At 35.7% G+C, this 16125-nt stretch overlaps 1 protein-coding gene across 5 annotated transcripts in view; it reads right to left on the reverse strand.

Moving 5' to 3' along the window:
- The window catches only part of vti1a (vesicle transport through interaction with t-SNAREs 1A), a 125542-nt gene that overhangs the window by 79664 nt on the left and 29753 nt on the right, over nucleotides 1-16125 (reverse strand). The gene's annotated exons all lie outside the window — the stretch shown is intronic.

Consider the following 16125-nt stretch of genomic DNA (forward strand, 5'->3'; position numbering starts at 1 on the left):
CTACATTCACAAATAAGGAAAATGAGTACATGCAATTAATCACGCAACATCAACCGAATAAAAATCTGTAAAATTGGTTGATATAATAATTTGGTACTGAAATCGAGGCCCGCCCTACATTTCACTCAGAAATGTCACATTATGGAAGTAAAACGGGTCGTTTCATCGACTTTAAGAACATGGTGGCATAGAGGACAGGTCTTAATTGAACATCTTTTACATTATTGAGTATCTCCTGTCCTGCCCTGTGCAGTAGACACAGAGGTCCCTAGAGAGGGCTGCAGAGCTGATCCAAGGTCAGTTCTGACGTGGCCTTTCACCTGCACCCATGTATATTTAACAGGCTCACCTCCAGCCTCCAATTCTCCTTAACTAAACTCACAAAGGCAGGCGCTCGACTGCAGAAAACGGCGTTCTGTTTTAATTAGCTTTAGAAAAGCACCTCACAACTTCAAGCACAACAAAGACACTCATCAATCAGATGGGGCTGCTGCGCTGAGGCTGATTTGCAGAGCTTGTGAGCAGATAGACAGGTGTTTGCATCGCGCTGGATGTGATGTGACTGGAAGCTTCTACTCAGTTTTCAACCCTCAGGGCCACCTTAGGTCTCTACCTAGTCTTTCAGCTAATGGGCTGCATAATGGCAAGTTTGACAGAGAGGGAGAGAGAGAGAAGTAAAAAGCAAGAGAGAAAGAGCTGCGTTCATAGGGCTTAGTGAGTGACGTTTATTACCCGACTACTGTTGAGCTCTATGACTAAAACATTCTCCGCTCAGGCCTGCTCCCGTGAACTCCTGATTTGGGACATTGGGGGGAACGGGGACCATGTTAGGAAGAGGCTCTATTTGATGAGATTAAAGTATTATGTCCACAGGTCAGTCTTACGTGCTCTCAAATCTGTCGTGATGTTTACTGAACATGTTTCCCTGATCTGTGAGCCTGGCTTGGCTTACGTGGGTTGTTTAAACACAGCTCACTCTGGAGTGACAAAGTAAATAGACTATCACTCCTGATCAAGAAAACCCTAAAGGGCAAATAAGAGGATTCTGATGGTGAGAGTAACAATATGCAGTGATCACTGGAGCTAAAAGAGCAACCTTTGGATATTGGGATCCTCTCAACATAATATGGCAGCAACTGGGCAGGCAGGATGTTAGTTTTTACCTGTTAATGTGTAAATGTGTATAAACATTTCCTTGTACAGTCTTCTGTCATATTACCATGATAATATGACATATTTCCAAGAAACGACATTCAATTAAGTAAAGCGAGACTTGATTTTATCTATTGGGAATTGAATGTGAAAACCAGGCTCTCCATAACCTGAATGAGAGTTTGTAGGCAATTGTGAAGAACTACGGTGCATGGCATAATGGAGTACAAATGCAATTATTAAGCAAGGATGCATTAAATTGATCAAAAGTTGGAATATAAATACATTTATAATATTACAGAATACTGTATTTCATATAAATGTTGTTCTTTTTAACTTTTTTTTCTATTCATCAAATAATCCTGAGCCAAAAAATAAAAATAATAATAATTAATCACAGTTTCAACTAATAATTTAATAATAATGAAACATTTAATAATAATTATTATTACTGAGCACCAAATTAGACTGATTTCTCAAGGATCATTTAACATCATGTAACACTGCCATTACAGGAATAAATTACACAATAGAATATATTACAATAGAAAACAGCTATTTTAAAATTGTAAAAAATATTCCACAATATCACTGTTTTATTGCATTTTTGCAGCCTTGAGCTGGCCACACATTAGAGGACTTTAAGGCCGATTTTTTTTTAACCCCAATTTGAACGCCCTAATGATCAGGGGCTGTAGCCCGATTCGCAACTTGTTGCAAGCATTTTTTTTGTCAAAAAATATTTTTTGTCGTAAATATCAAACTTGATCGGGCTTGAACTTGATCGGGCTGCCTCTGACGTGATAGCTGCGATAGCCAATGAGAGTGAGCCTAGCGTCACCTACCGGATGTTGCTTACTTCTATAGCTGAAACTTGGCAGCCACAATAATGCCATGAAAGCAGAGTACATCACCCATATTCTTTTTTCATACTTTGTTTTTCAGTGTGAAACGGAATGTGCGCCTGGAGAGCCACCTGACAACACCGATTGTTTTCATCTAAAGTCACGTTTGATCTCGCGAGTCTCCATGAGATCTCGTGTCAATGTAAAATCTTTTTAAAAAATCTTACCATCCCCAAATGTTCGAACATACAAATTTTGATAGTCTGAATCAATTATGTTATTAACAGTGCTTCATGGGAGTAGGCAATGCTGAGCTCTTTCATTCTTATTTTTTCTTCAGAATTCATTGGTTTTTCATGTAATTTGGCAATTAAAATATTTAAACAGAAGCATATGCATCACTATATCAGTTTGGATTTCATGTTGACCATCCAATTGACATATCAAAAAGTGTTTGTGTGTTTGCTTATCTGAATGCATATTGATGTGTCATCATGTGTCTCTGCTCATGTATTGACAATAGCGGGGTTCTCTCATGTGCGGCAGTGTTTGTAATTGCGACTGATTCAGGTTGGGGAGGGCAGAGCATCCAACTCTGCTGCTAACAAGAGGATTCAGACTCATTGAGGCCCCACTGATGCCGCGCCATCCCTTTGAAGGGATTATTAACACATTTTGATTACTGTGGTCCAGTTGTCACAGAAGATATAACCTCCATCAGAGTATGAAACAGACAGCCTTTCTGCCCTCTTTTTCATCTCTTACCCACTCTCAGCCCAGCCTGTCCCACTCAAAGCAATTCACTAATTACCACAGCAGCCATCTTAAAACCCACATTAAGGCTGTATTAGCTTGATGTAGAAATTAGTTAGCCCCTCTCGTGTCTCCTTCACAAAAAAGCCATGGTTATTTTCACATGCAGGATCAAATCAATGACATTGTTCTCGGACCATAGCACAAAGAGATAGAAATAATTACAGTACTATTTCCCATTTTTAATAACTAATCTAAAAACTAAGGAGTATGCAAAGATGTTTTTATTATGCAAGTATAATGACTCAATTTAAGATGACTCCACAGGCTTCAAAAGATTCCATAAGATGACTTCATAACTAATTGAACAAGCTTCAAGTTTTTGTAAGATGATTCCTAAGACGAGTCCCTACGATGACTCCATAAGTTTTAAATGACTTCATAAGATCATTCACCAAGATGATTATCAAAATGACTCCCTAAGAGGTTAGCATTACTCTATAAGTGACTCCATAAGATGCCTCCATAAGCTTCAACTGACTCCAGACAAGTTAACTCATCAAAATGACACCCTAAGATGACTCCAGCAAGCTTTAGATGACACCATAAGCTCACTCCATGTAAGATGCATTCATAAGCTTCAAAAGACTCCATACAGAATGACTCACCAAGTTCACTCAAAATGACTCGTTAATGGTTCCACAAACTTAACATTACTGCACAAATGACCATAAAATGCCTCCAAAAGCTTCAACTGACTCCAGACAAGTCAACACATCAAAATGACTCCCTAAGATGACTCCAGCACAAGCTTTAGATGACTCCATAAAGTCACTCCATGTAAGATGCCTCCACAAGCTTCAAAAGCCTCCATACAAAATGACTCACTAAGCTGACTCATCAAAATGACTCACTAAGATGAGTCTACAATCTTCAAATATCTTGCTAAATGACTGCATGATGATCTGCATGATGATTCCTTAAGATGACTCCACAAGCTTCAAATGACTCATGATGATTTATCAAGTTGAACTAAGATGACTCCACAAGCTTCAAATGACTCATGATGATTCATCAAGTTGAACTAAGATGATTCCACAAGCTTCAAATGACTCATGACTCACCAAGAACAACTAAAATGACTCTACAAGCTTCAAATGGCTTCATATAATGACTCCCTGAGATGACTCCCACTAGCTTCAAGAGATTCCATAAGACGGCTCTAATATATAACTCCATATAAGACGATTTATCTAAATTACTCACCTAAATGACTTCACAAGCTTCAAAAGGCCATAATATAGCTCCTTCACACAGCTTCACAAAGGTTCATAAAGTACAATAAAGTGCCCACAAGCTCTTCAAATGGCTCCATAAGAATGTTCTGAAACTTTACATGAAATGAAGAAAGGCTACGGGTGCTTAGTAAATTGAGCAAGGAGACTCTTTCCCAGTAACAAGAACAGCATGAACTGAACCATTACAGAGCTGTTAGACTGCACAAGTAATCAACAGAGAAATGAGCCCCTGAATGCTACTCTTAGTTTGGATAACTTACAGTTAACACTTGGACTGAAGGCCTAGGGATATTTGCAGACGGAAGACAACTCAGCTGTTACATACCTTTCACATAATAAAGAAGCAGCCGATTAATTCTTTCTTCCTTTATCATCCTTTACAAAAATATGTTTTATACTATGCCTTTGGAGCTTACAAAAGTAAAACAGATGGCATGCTTATGTACCAATGCACCATCTTTTCATGTGGCGTCCTTTAAAGAATTCTTCCAAATCAAACAATGTTATAAGAACGCAACATCTGCTACACACAGTCTCAATTTGAACAATAATGTTATTAAGAATTAAAGCAACATAAAAACATCTAAAAAAGTGACAAATCTGAATGCACTGTGTATCGTTATCTAATATAAGCTGGACTGCACGTGTAACTGAATATCCGTTTGTGAAACGTATCCCCGTAAACATGAGAGGATGTGAGAGAAACAGAGTGTGTGAAGTGTGCAGATGATCTGTGGCTTGTCTAAGTGGCTCAAATCAAAGGGCAGGATGGGCCGGAGTTAAGTAGGACAGGGCAGGACCGCTGGGAAGGGGGATGTTAAAGGAGGGTGTGCGAGATAGAGACAGACTGGGAGAGAGGAAGAGAGTGGGGGATAAACGTGGTGATCAGGTGTGAGTTGTCAAGAGGTAGCTTCTGTTCATCGTAGTCCTCCTGGACAGGCTGGGCCCAAACGGACAGAGCGGTGTTGGCCCAAATAAATCCAGGTGGCCCAGGATGCTAAAGCTACTCCAAATATATCACATTTTCTTTATGTCTCTCTTTTCTTTCTCTCACTTTAGGACATAATTTAGTCAGTCATTTTCAGAAGCATAGGTGGCACTGATAGCATTTGTCTAAGAGTGCATTTGTTGAAGTAATAAGAGTCCTGGGAATATTCCGATATGATTTTATGATACAAAATATACAAATAATACTTTATTTGTCTGTCATTTGGCCACCTCTAGACTTCTTTCCGGACTATTTTTATCTGACTGAGCCAATCATGAAAAGAAGCTGGCAATCTCTGGCAGGCTGAGGACTTGGGATTGCGTTTTTTCATGTGTAATCGAAATGAGTATGCAGCAGCAGATGGCACTGGGTGTTTCGTGTGAGATTTTTCAGAAATCACCTCACCAGGGTCAATGCGGTTATGCACGGCAGCTCGGCCTTATGGGTTTGTTGATGAAAACAAGTTCGCTGTACACTGAACAAAAACCTATACTATGAGAACTACTTTAAAATCTCCCACCTAAATAAAAACGTGAAAATGTTTAATTAAAAATATATATATATAAAATGAAATTACATTAGAAAATTGACAAATGTATCCATTTAGAAAATTCTAAATATATTTTTTTAGAAATCAAATAAATCATTTCACTTCTCTTAAATCAGAGGTAAAATAATGAAAAAATGTAAAATAATGAAACATTTACATATGCATTAAAAATACAAATATAAGAAATAAAACTGAACTAATTGGCAAGTAAAATTCAATAAAAAAATAAATAAATAACTGTATATATTTATATACCATCATTTCTTAGAATATTTAAATTTTACATTTTTAAATTAAAAAACAAAATGGATCTACCTGCTAAAGAAATTTTTACACAACCCTTAATAACTTAAAAAAATAAACAAAAATGAAATTAGCTAAATAACTGTATAAAGACATTAACAAAAAGGAAGAATTACAACAATATCCATCTCTGATTTAAAAGCGTTACGAATGAAGTGATTAAGATGATGCACAAATATTCAGAAGTCATATCTCAGCTGCTACGAATCACATTCCTACAGTAATATTAAACCATGTTTTCTCTAATTAGATCAACTTGAATTCAACATGTATTCATAAGATTTTAAAAATGAAAAACATTTTAGAGGTTAATGCAGTACTTGAACAATCTATATTACATAGCCCATCCTTCTAAAAGCTTCCTACCCAACAAAATATTTCCCTTGATCCTATTTACAATACGATTATGATTTTGACTTGGAGTCAAGGCACCAAACCACTTAAGCACAACACTAAGACTACAAATCATTTGCTCACAGGCAAAAACTCAAAGGAAATTAACCTTGACTATGTTGTATCCCAATCTAAAAATTCTGTATCAAATATGGACACAGTGACGACAAAAAAAAAAAAAAAAAGAGCTGAGAAATTTACAAATGAATGTGAAAATATTCATAGAGTATCATCTTGTTAAATTCAAACTGACATCAGAGGTGATGTGACAAATCCAGTCGGCTCTTTGTAACGAGTGAATAACAATAGCTGAAATATCATGCTGCTGATGTTCAGTATCGGCCCTACACACAGATCTGAAAATACTGATGCTCTCAGCAGGGATTCAGCACTGCACACAAACACAAACACACTCACTCGTTCTCTCCTGCTCCCTTTCTCACACACACACACGCACATAAAAACACAGTGCTAAATAAATAAAACTCAAATGAGCTCCTAGAGTTGTGAGCAAAGCTTGTCTTTTCAGGAACTTTCAGCACCAGGAGAAACATCCAAAGACTCTGAGAGAGCTGAGTGGTGGAGGCCTCTTGTCCCCCAGTGTGGAGACAAGTCTTTGAGCCCGTCCTTTTCACGGTGGCTCAAGGGCGCAGCCTATCTGCCAAAGTGTAGATTGCAACCTCCACTCTCCTGCCTATTACCACTTTTAGGGAGATTCATTTATGTGACAGTCAAACTGCAAAAGACAAGTCTTGTTAGTGAGCTTTGAGGTGCAATAAAGATATATTTTTTATAGAAAAAAACAAAATTATTCTAAACCTTACAAAATGAAGTAATCAGAGGTGAACCGTAATTAATTGCACTGAGCACACTTGGTGGCAGCGTTATCGCCTTTTAAAAAGGGTCTGGTTCAATAATAGTCTTGCAAACTATTATTAAAAATGTCAGGACGATGGCAGCAGGGTTTCCTGCACAACTCAAAATGGGGTGCGTGGCAGCCCCCCCATTGTATTTGCGCGGTTCCCTCCCCAGACAAAAGTGAAGCTGTCCCACTGACTGACAGATGGAGCCCCCAGCTGACAGATCGGGCGATGTGTTTCATGTTCAGTGGGCGTCCTGAGCCCGCGGCCGCACCGGCCCAGGGCGCAGCCCGCCGAGGAGGAAGCCACTTTGAGGGACGGTGTGACACAAGCAGCCGCAGAGGGACAGACGGACAGCGCTAATGATGGGCTTTTTTTTTTTTATATATGTGCAGCAAACTGTGAGGTGGTCAGCATTGAGATACGCTAAGCGTCGCACATTGAGCCATATTTAATCTGAAAACAAATAAGATTATCTGTGCTGGGTTAACTATCCATAACAAAGCAGGTCCAGCAGCTGTTCAAACGTATGATGATGAAGCCAGTATTGTCGTTAACAGCTATTAAGTTAATAAAAATTAAGAGTGACTGAAAAATACACTGTTGCTCAATATTAAAAAATTTGTTTGACCAAAATGTTTCAACATTTTATATATATTTGATTATTTTCCTCTATATCAAATGTGAGAATAATTAAAATAAAATTAAAGTTTATTATTAAAATAAAACCATATTTTAACTTTGAATAAGATTGTTTCTATAAACTAAACAATAAAAATAAAATAAAACTATGCATTTCTTTTCTTTTTTTAAATAGAAGTCAGACTGTTCACAATGGAGGGCTTTTTAGATATATAAATTTTTTATCACTTATAAAAAATATAGCAACCACAATAATAATTATAAGAAATTACATTTGCCATTATATACAAATTATATTCAATAAATACCACTAAAATAACAATTTATAAAATGTAACTAAACTACATATTCTATATGTTGAATTACAATTATAAAGAGCTTATTTTCATTATGTGTGTGTGTGTGTGTGTGTGTACATATATATACACACATACACACACACAATGAATGGAATGCTATAATAATAATAAGTTTATTTTAAATTACATTCAATTACAATATAACTTTTTTAAGAAATTATATATTCAATAAGTTGAATTACATTTACAATACAAAGCTTATTTTTATTTATTTTAGATTTATTTATTTCTTAATGGTTTATTTGTTTGTTTTAATTGTTTTTTAACTAATCTAATGTGAGTTTTTAGCTTTGATAGACACTTCACTAATGCCATAAAATCTATTTGAAAAATCTATTTGGAAAAAGTGACATTTTTACTATAATGACTAAAACCAAATATTTAGCATGGTCAAAATATTTTTCAGGGTTAGAAAGTATATTATCTACAAAAGCAACAGACATTTTCATTAAAATGTGGTACTCTGAGTGGGAACGTTTCCGGTCCAATGCACCGAGAGACATAAATACAGCGAGAACAAACAAAACTAGAAGCACAAGTGAATCCTAAACCGCTGCCCTTCTGTACCCACTCCGCCTGTGTTTTCAGAGCTCAGTCTGACTAGTTTCCTCTCTTTATCTCAGCCACCCAACTCTCTGCGACTCCTTAGTGAATTACGCTTGCTTTTCAACTGCCATCAATCTGCTGTCATCAGCGTGTCACTCCCATCACACAATTATCGTTTATGATCCTTATTCCGCAGTGACAAGGTACTGCCACTCTCTCTTCCCCCCACTCCACTTTTTCCTTTTACTTCATTTCACTTTTTCTCTCTGCTTTTTGATATTGCGGTGCCTCAGATGTGCCAGCTCTTTAAAGCGGCCGATGAGGAAGCGCCCATGGGGGTCCTGGGTATTCGCTTTTGTCTTCCATTTCCTTCCAAAACAGTTTTATTTAACGCCATCCAGCTCGAGTGCCCTCTTTGACTCTCTCCGTCAACCAAAGGTCAATGAAAGAATGTTTGTGTGTGTCTGATATAAATAGACACATATGATCTGAAATTAAAATGTACTTTATGCCTCTCTCTCCCTCCCTCCCTCTCTCTCCATGTTTCTCCAACTTCAAAACCATTAATGCTACAAAGAAATTATTATAAAATAAAATAAGACAATAATAAAATAAGACAGGTCACATTTTATATTATAGTGCTGTAATTGTGCATTTAAGTAATTGAAAACAGCAAGACAAATGAAGTACATGTAATTAATAAAATAATAATAGCTAAAATAAGCATTATATATTTTATTGCACGTTTATTGCAAATACTATTGGATTAAGTAATATGCATTGCATGGACACACTAATGCAGTAAATAATAAATACAGAAAAACTAATATGCAATTAATGTAATTATTAGGCAATTAATATAGTACTAATCATATGTAAAATAAGCATTATATATTTCTATAAATATTATGAAAATATTATGGAATTAAGTAATATGCATAACATTGATTTGATACAATAACGTAGTAAATACTGATATCCTAATGTCACAATTAATGTAGTTATGTTAATAATATAAAATAATAATAATAATAAATAAGCATTAAATATGTATGTACATTTTACTTAAAATATTATAAAATTAAGTAAAATGATAACATGAATACTTTAATGTAGTACATAGTAAATACAGCAAAACTAATGTAATCAATATAACTATTATAATAGCAATAATACTACCTAATTAAGATCAAATGTATATATTAATATAAATTGTATTATATATAGAATTAAATATAGTAATATGCATAACATGGATACTGTAAAGTAGTAAATAACTACAGCAATAAAAATGAATAATGCACTTGATATAATAACAACAAAAATAAATAATAGTAATACAACAAACTAAATATTAATATACATTTATTACAAATATTATAGAACTACGTAATATGTATAACATGCATACTGTTAAGTAGTTAATATTAAATACAACCATGCACTTGTAGTACAATAATAATAATAATAATAATTTAATAATATAATATATATTAAAATTGTATATATATTTATATATAAAAGTTTTAATTTCATGGAATATTATATAACTGAGCAATATTAATTTACATATTTCATTATATGCAAGTGTTACAATAAATTTTATTTATGTTATGACCATAAGGTTTATGTTATGGAATTGCTTCAGCAAACACAAATGACAAAAACATTATTATTATCATACATATTCAGAGTATGTTTTACTCTTTCCTGTTCTTCAATTCAATATATATATATATATATATATATATATATATATACACACACACAATTCTGCTATTCTCATACTTTAGTTTGAACTAAGCCCTGAGAATACTGGAGATTTGTATGCATCTAGCCGGTGGCAAGTGTTGCTGGAGAGGCTCATTCAAAAGATGCAAGTGAGAAGCTTACCTCTCAATCTGTCACTCAACAGTTTATCTAGAAAAACGGATCTGCTCCCCATAACCCCAAAGGAAAAACCTCTCAAACTGCGTTAGGCGACTAACCAGTCAATGATCGCACTTAACATGAGCAAATATCATAATACCGATTGGAATATATCAACAAGTCGACACCTGCACTCTCTATTGGCAATCCCAGAGACAGAAAGATGCGAACACAAACACACCAGCCAGTCAAGTTTGTTGGTTCAGCTCTTGCATTAAGAGCCTGTTTGGGGATTTCACCATTGTGAAAGTTTGGCCCTTTGTCTAGACGCACTGAAATCAGCGAGCGCACCTCGGCCACCGCAATTCAAGCGTAAACACTTTTGTGTGTATCCCCATATTATACTGTGGCTCAGAGACCTCAAAATCCTTGGAACAGCTGAGTCCTTCCGTGTCAAAGATAATGGCAATTTACTGCAATGTGAGTTTTTTTTTTTTTTTTTTAAGCCCCCCCTCCCCTCCTCCTCCCTCGCTCAAACCGATTAAAATTAAGCCGTAAACATGTGAGGACAGAATTAGCACATTTAGCGAGCTGTGTTCCCACATTCCATTTTCGCTCCGGAGCGGCTGATCCCTGCAGCCGAACGCGGGTGCAATTTTAATGACGGGGACCGTTTTTGAAGTCCAGATGAAATAGCGGCGCTAGCCGTTTGTGGCAGTGCTAGATACGGCGAGGCCGGGTCCGGCTTGATTAGGGGGGGGGCGACACAAACTTGGACTTTAGGCTCTTCGATAGTATCGGTGTCATTTTCCTCTCCACGATAAGACGCCTCGCTGACAAGGCCCGATTAGGAGAAAAAAAAAAAATCATTATTACATCGCCTTTCATCCGCCGGAGGGTTTCACGATAAACAGCTCACCCGTTGGTAGATTTACAGAGTCGAAAATCTTATATTACGCTCATGCACACATCCCATCACTTATATACATATTTCTTTGAATCAATGTTTTACGAGAGCTTTACATTGTGTATACATATTTAAAACACTCGAAGTTCAAACTTCTGAAATACAGACTTAAGTTGTAGCCAAAAAAAAAAAAAAAAAAGATTTTCTATGAGAAGATGCCCTCATTACAAAACAAAAACCCACCATTGTCTTTAGAAAATCCACTCTAGCTGAGTTCTCCTTTCTGCATATCTGCAAACTCTGCTATTGAAATATTTAACTCTTGTGGCTCTGCTCCGTGAATCAAACAATTATCAAATAACGGCATATTCTTTTTGAAACACAATACAGCATTCAGATTTCAGCAAACTACAAAAACCCAAGTTATTTGGTATGCTATACCTCGAGGAAATCCACTTCACCAAATTGTCCTCATTAAAGAGAGAACAGTAGCGATGTGCTGAAACTTTAAACACGACTATACAATGAAGGAAATCAACTGGAACAGCTAAGCTGAAATAAATAATGAAAGGCAATGAAACAATTAATTACAGTGGAGGTTTTGTACCGAAAATTTAATTGTATGATTAAAAAAAAATTAATTGACCAGCAAAAAAAACTGCTATAAATGTATTATTATCATTATTATTTTTTATGTGACCCTGGACGTCAAAACCAGTCGCTGGGGTATATTTGTAGCAATAGCCAAAAAATACATAAGTCAAAATAATAGATTTTTCTTTTATGCCAAAAATCATTAGGATATTAAGTAAAGATCATGTTTCATGAAGATATTTTGTAAATTTCCTACTGTAAATATATTAAAACTTAATTTTTGATTAGTAATATGCATTGCTAGAGCGTAATTTGGGCAACTTTAAAGGCCATTTTCTCAATATTTAGATTTTTTTTGCAACCTCAGATTCCAAATTTTCAAATATTATTCTATCCTAAAAAAAAATTGACCCTTATGACTGGTTTTGTGGTCTTAGGTCACATATGACTTTACTTGAAGAGACTATTCAAATATTTTTAACAATAACAGCAACTATTCAGTACATTAATGAATGTATTCAATTGAATTTTTACAGTTTTAATTTACGATCATCATCATCATCATCATCATCATTATTATTATTATTATTAAAGCTACTACTACAATATTTAACATTATATAACTAAATATATATTTTAGGTTATGTAAATAAATATATATTTTTAAAAATGACATTACTGAATGTGTTTAATTTCATTTTGATATTTTCAATTTAGTTGCTATTATCACTATTATTATTATTATTATTATTATAGCATCACTTTATATTATATAACTAAATATCATATTCTTTTGTTTATGAGATTACTGAAAAGATTTAAAACCAAAACTCACTTTAATGTTGACATATTTAATTTTATTATTATTGTTATTAAATTATACTGAATAATAATAATCATCATCATCATCATCATCTTCAAAAATGTTTAAAGTGCTTAAGAAGAAAAGGCCATGGCAACACAGAGAAATGACAGTTAAGAAAAAAGGGAATTCCATTCAAAGAACCAAGTTATCAGTTTTATAAAATGCTAGAAAACAACCAGAAAGAGTGGAGGAGAGGGATGAAGGAAAGAAAATGAAAGAACGATAACATGAAGGAGAAAGAAAGAGAGCTAGAGGCAGTGAAACGGAGACAATCGCGTGTCTGTTACTGGGATGCTCTGACACCCATGGACTGACACAGCGTGTCTTAAAGACGTGCTCACGCGCAAAAGGAGCAGTGTTTCTTCATGTTTACAAAACATATTTATTTATTTCTTCATTCGATCATTTATTTTGTTATTTATTTCTATCGGGGGCACTCTCGGCTTCTCGGTAAAGCCTGCGACAACAACTACTCTCCCCCCTCGCATGCTCTTTTAATACCACTGCAGAAAAAAATCAAACCCCTCTCAAACAAATTGATGTACTCTTTAATACAGCCGCCACATCATCACAGAGTCCTTGCGTCGTCTGCCTTGGTGACAACTGCAGGGCTGCTTAGCTTAGCCGCCATGGCTACTGCTTTGTTGGTCGCTTCAATGATTTATCACAAAAAAGGAGAGAAAGAAAAGACGGGCCTCTCGATTGAGTCATTGGCACCTTTGATTGACAAGCCCTAATCAGCTTATCTGGGTACTAATAAAGATGATGGCCTGCGGAGACACTCTCTACCTGGCTCTGCGTGAACTTTGGGCCCCGGTGTGGGCCCCAGGGGCCAGGCCCCGACCCACTCTGCTTATCTAAACACTGCTGAAATCAATCCCTAATGAGCTGGTCTTATTTTGCCCCATCGATCCGCTGCCACAGCGGCTGCTGCGTATTCAAAGGCCATCACTCTGCCCCTTACGGACGCTGTCTCGTGGTTTGTTTATTTATATCGGGACACTCCTTTAAAATTAATTTTGATTAATTCGATTTTGAAGTCAACTGTCTGAGATTAATTGTTTCCAAAGAAAAAACAACAGCTAAATATTCTTCAACAATCCCAAATGTGACTGCAAATAACAGAATTACACCCCCTAGGCATTTTCTTTTCTTTTTCCCACTTCCTTGACTTTCATAAACAGCCAGGCATTTCTTTGATTAGGGTTTATTTAACGCTTGTGGGCTCTGGGACATCTCTGATTTTAATGCCTTTAAATTGGCTGATTTGCTCCCTCCTACTGTACTCCAGGCTCTCTTCAGGCCGGCGTGCCTCTGGTTCAGGCAGCTTTCAAGTGGGTGCCCTCTCCTAATGAAGACCCATACTTTATTTATGAGACAAACAGTTTGGTAAAAAGCTCTGCATGTCCAGAGAGCACTCTCAATATCTCTCTGAGGGCCTGGAGTGCTCCTGACATGATGCTTGTGCTGGACTGAACGCATCACACACACTAAAACGCCCTTAAAACACACATTCACAGTCTCCTCACTGACACTCTGCAGGGGTAATCAAAAAAAATAAAAAACTTAAATTGCAATTTGCAATATTGAGACAGAACTAGGAGATTTTTCCATTATAATCAAAACTTGTATCAACAACAAAATAACCTGACAAATCATCCCTAATAATAATTTTTTTTGCTCAATACAAAGAGCATGTTTTAAAGGCTGTTTTAAATGAGAAATTAATTTAAAATAACAAAACTAAATCTTAAGCACTGAGCTCTATAATACACACAACGGCTTATTGAAACCCGTGATAGAAATAATGAAGAAAATGTGACCGTAAATGTTATAGTAATTTTTAAATTGATATACGATTTGCAAACTAACTGATATTATTTTGATTCTAACTATGCTATTATTTTAAAGACTTTAAATGTAACAAAAATATTTATCTTTACATACATAATTTATGAATATTAATACTCCATTACTTTATATTTATGAAATGTAGAAGTAATAATAAAATGTGTAAACAAACATACAGGATGTTTAGATTTTAAGTAAGCTATTATTTCAAGACAATACATTTATTATTTGTTTGTTTGTGTGTGTTTGTGTGTGTGTGTGTGTGTGTGTGTGTGTATACATAATTTAATTTAAATACAGTTATATGTATTATTTTGCACTTAAAGCCATATAAAATAATTTAAAAAAATGTATTTTGTATCACTGTGTGTATACTTACACATATTTATATATATTCAAACTTCAATTCAATACTCGGTCTTAATAGTATGTTTAAGTTAAATAAATGAAATAAACAACACACAAAAAAAAATATATAAAATCAAAATAACTACCGGTAATTATTATTTTATGAAATAGAAAAGGTATATAAAAACATATAAATATCAAGTATATTTTATTATTAATTTATTAGTAGTAGTAAATAGTAATTATTTATTCTCTATACAAATTTAGAATTGTTTTGTTTTGTTACAGGATAGCAGAAACCCGAATGGCCGGCGTTATAGCAGGTGTGGATTGCCGCTCGAGTGAATTTTAACACACGGTCCATAAACTGGCCGATCCAACTCAGTGTGACACAGAGAGCGAGGGTCACAGCCGCAACCCAAACAAAGCACATCTATCCCTGCAGCTCCTCAACAGCCACCAAAGCAGGTCTGTGTTTACCCCAGCGATCGCTGTGCATTTTGCACGCGGTTGCTGTGCCCAAATCCCAAAAGTACAGGGTTTGTCCTTCTTGGGCCACTTCAGTTTAGGACTACCTGCCGCTATGCTTTTAAGATCCAGGTGTGTGTGTACGTGAGTGTTGGGGTGGACAGTGGGGTCAGGGATTAGGATCACAGGAGTGAGACGCACAGGCCGAGTTGCGCTTTAACGCGGTTAGAGAAGGGCTGAGTAAACAGTCATTGTTCTGCGCTCGCGGCTCCCACACTGAGAGCAGTGGAAGCAGTGCGGCATTGTGACGGCTTTCAGAGGCAGAAACCGTCCTTTATGGGAGGAAAACTCCTCTCAGAGGGGGTCTGATCCCGCCGTTGAAATGTACGGGCTTCCGCTTTGGTATCTACTAGAAAAGCAGAAAATTCAATTGGGCAGACATAAGTAAAAAAAATGTGTCTGAATAGCAGAAAAACAAAGGGACTTCATTCAGTGAACTGAACATATATATATATATATATATATATATATACA

The sequence above is a fragment of the Carassius carassius genome, chromosome 40 (assembly GCF_963082965.1).
Source record: "Carassius carassius chromosome 40, fCarCar2.1, whole genome shotgun sequence".
Lineage (NCBI taxonomy): Eukaryota > Metazoa > Chordata > Actinopteri > Cypriniformes > Cyprinidae > Carassius > Carassius carassius.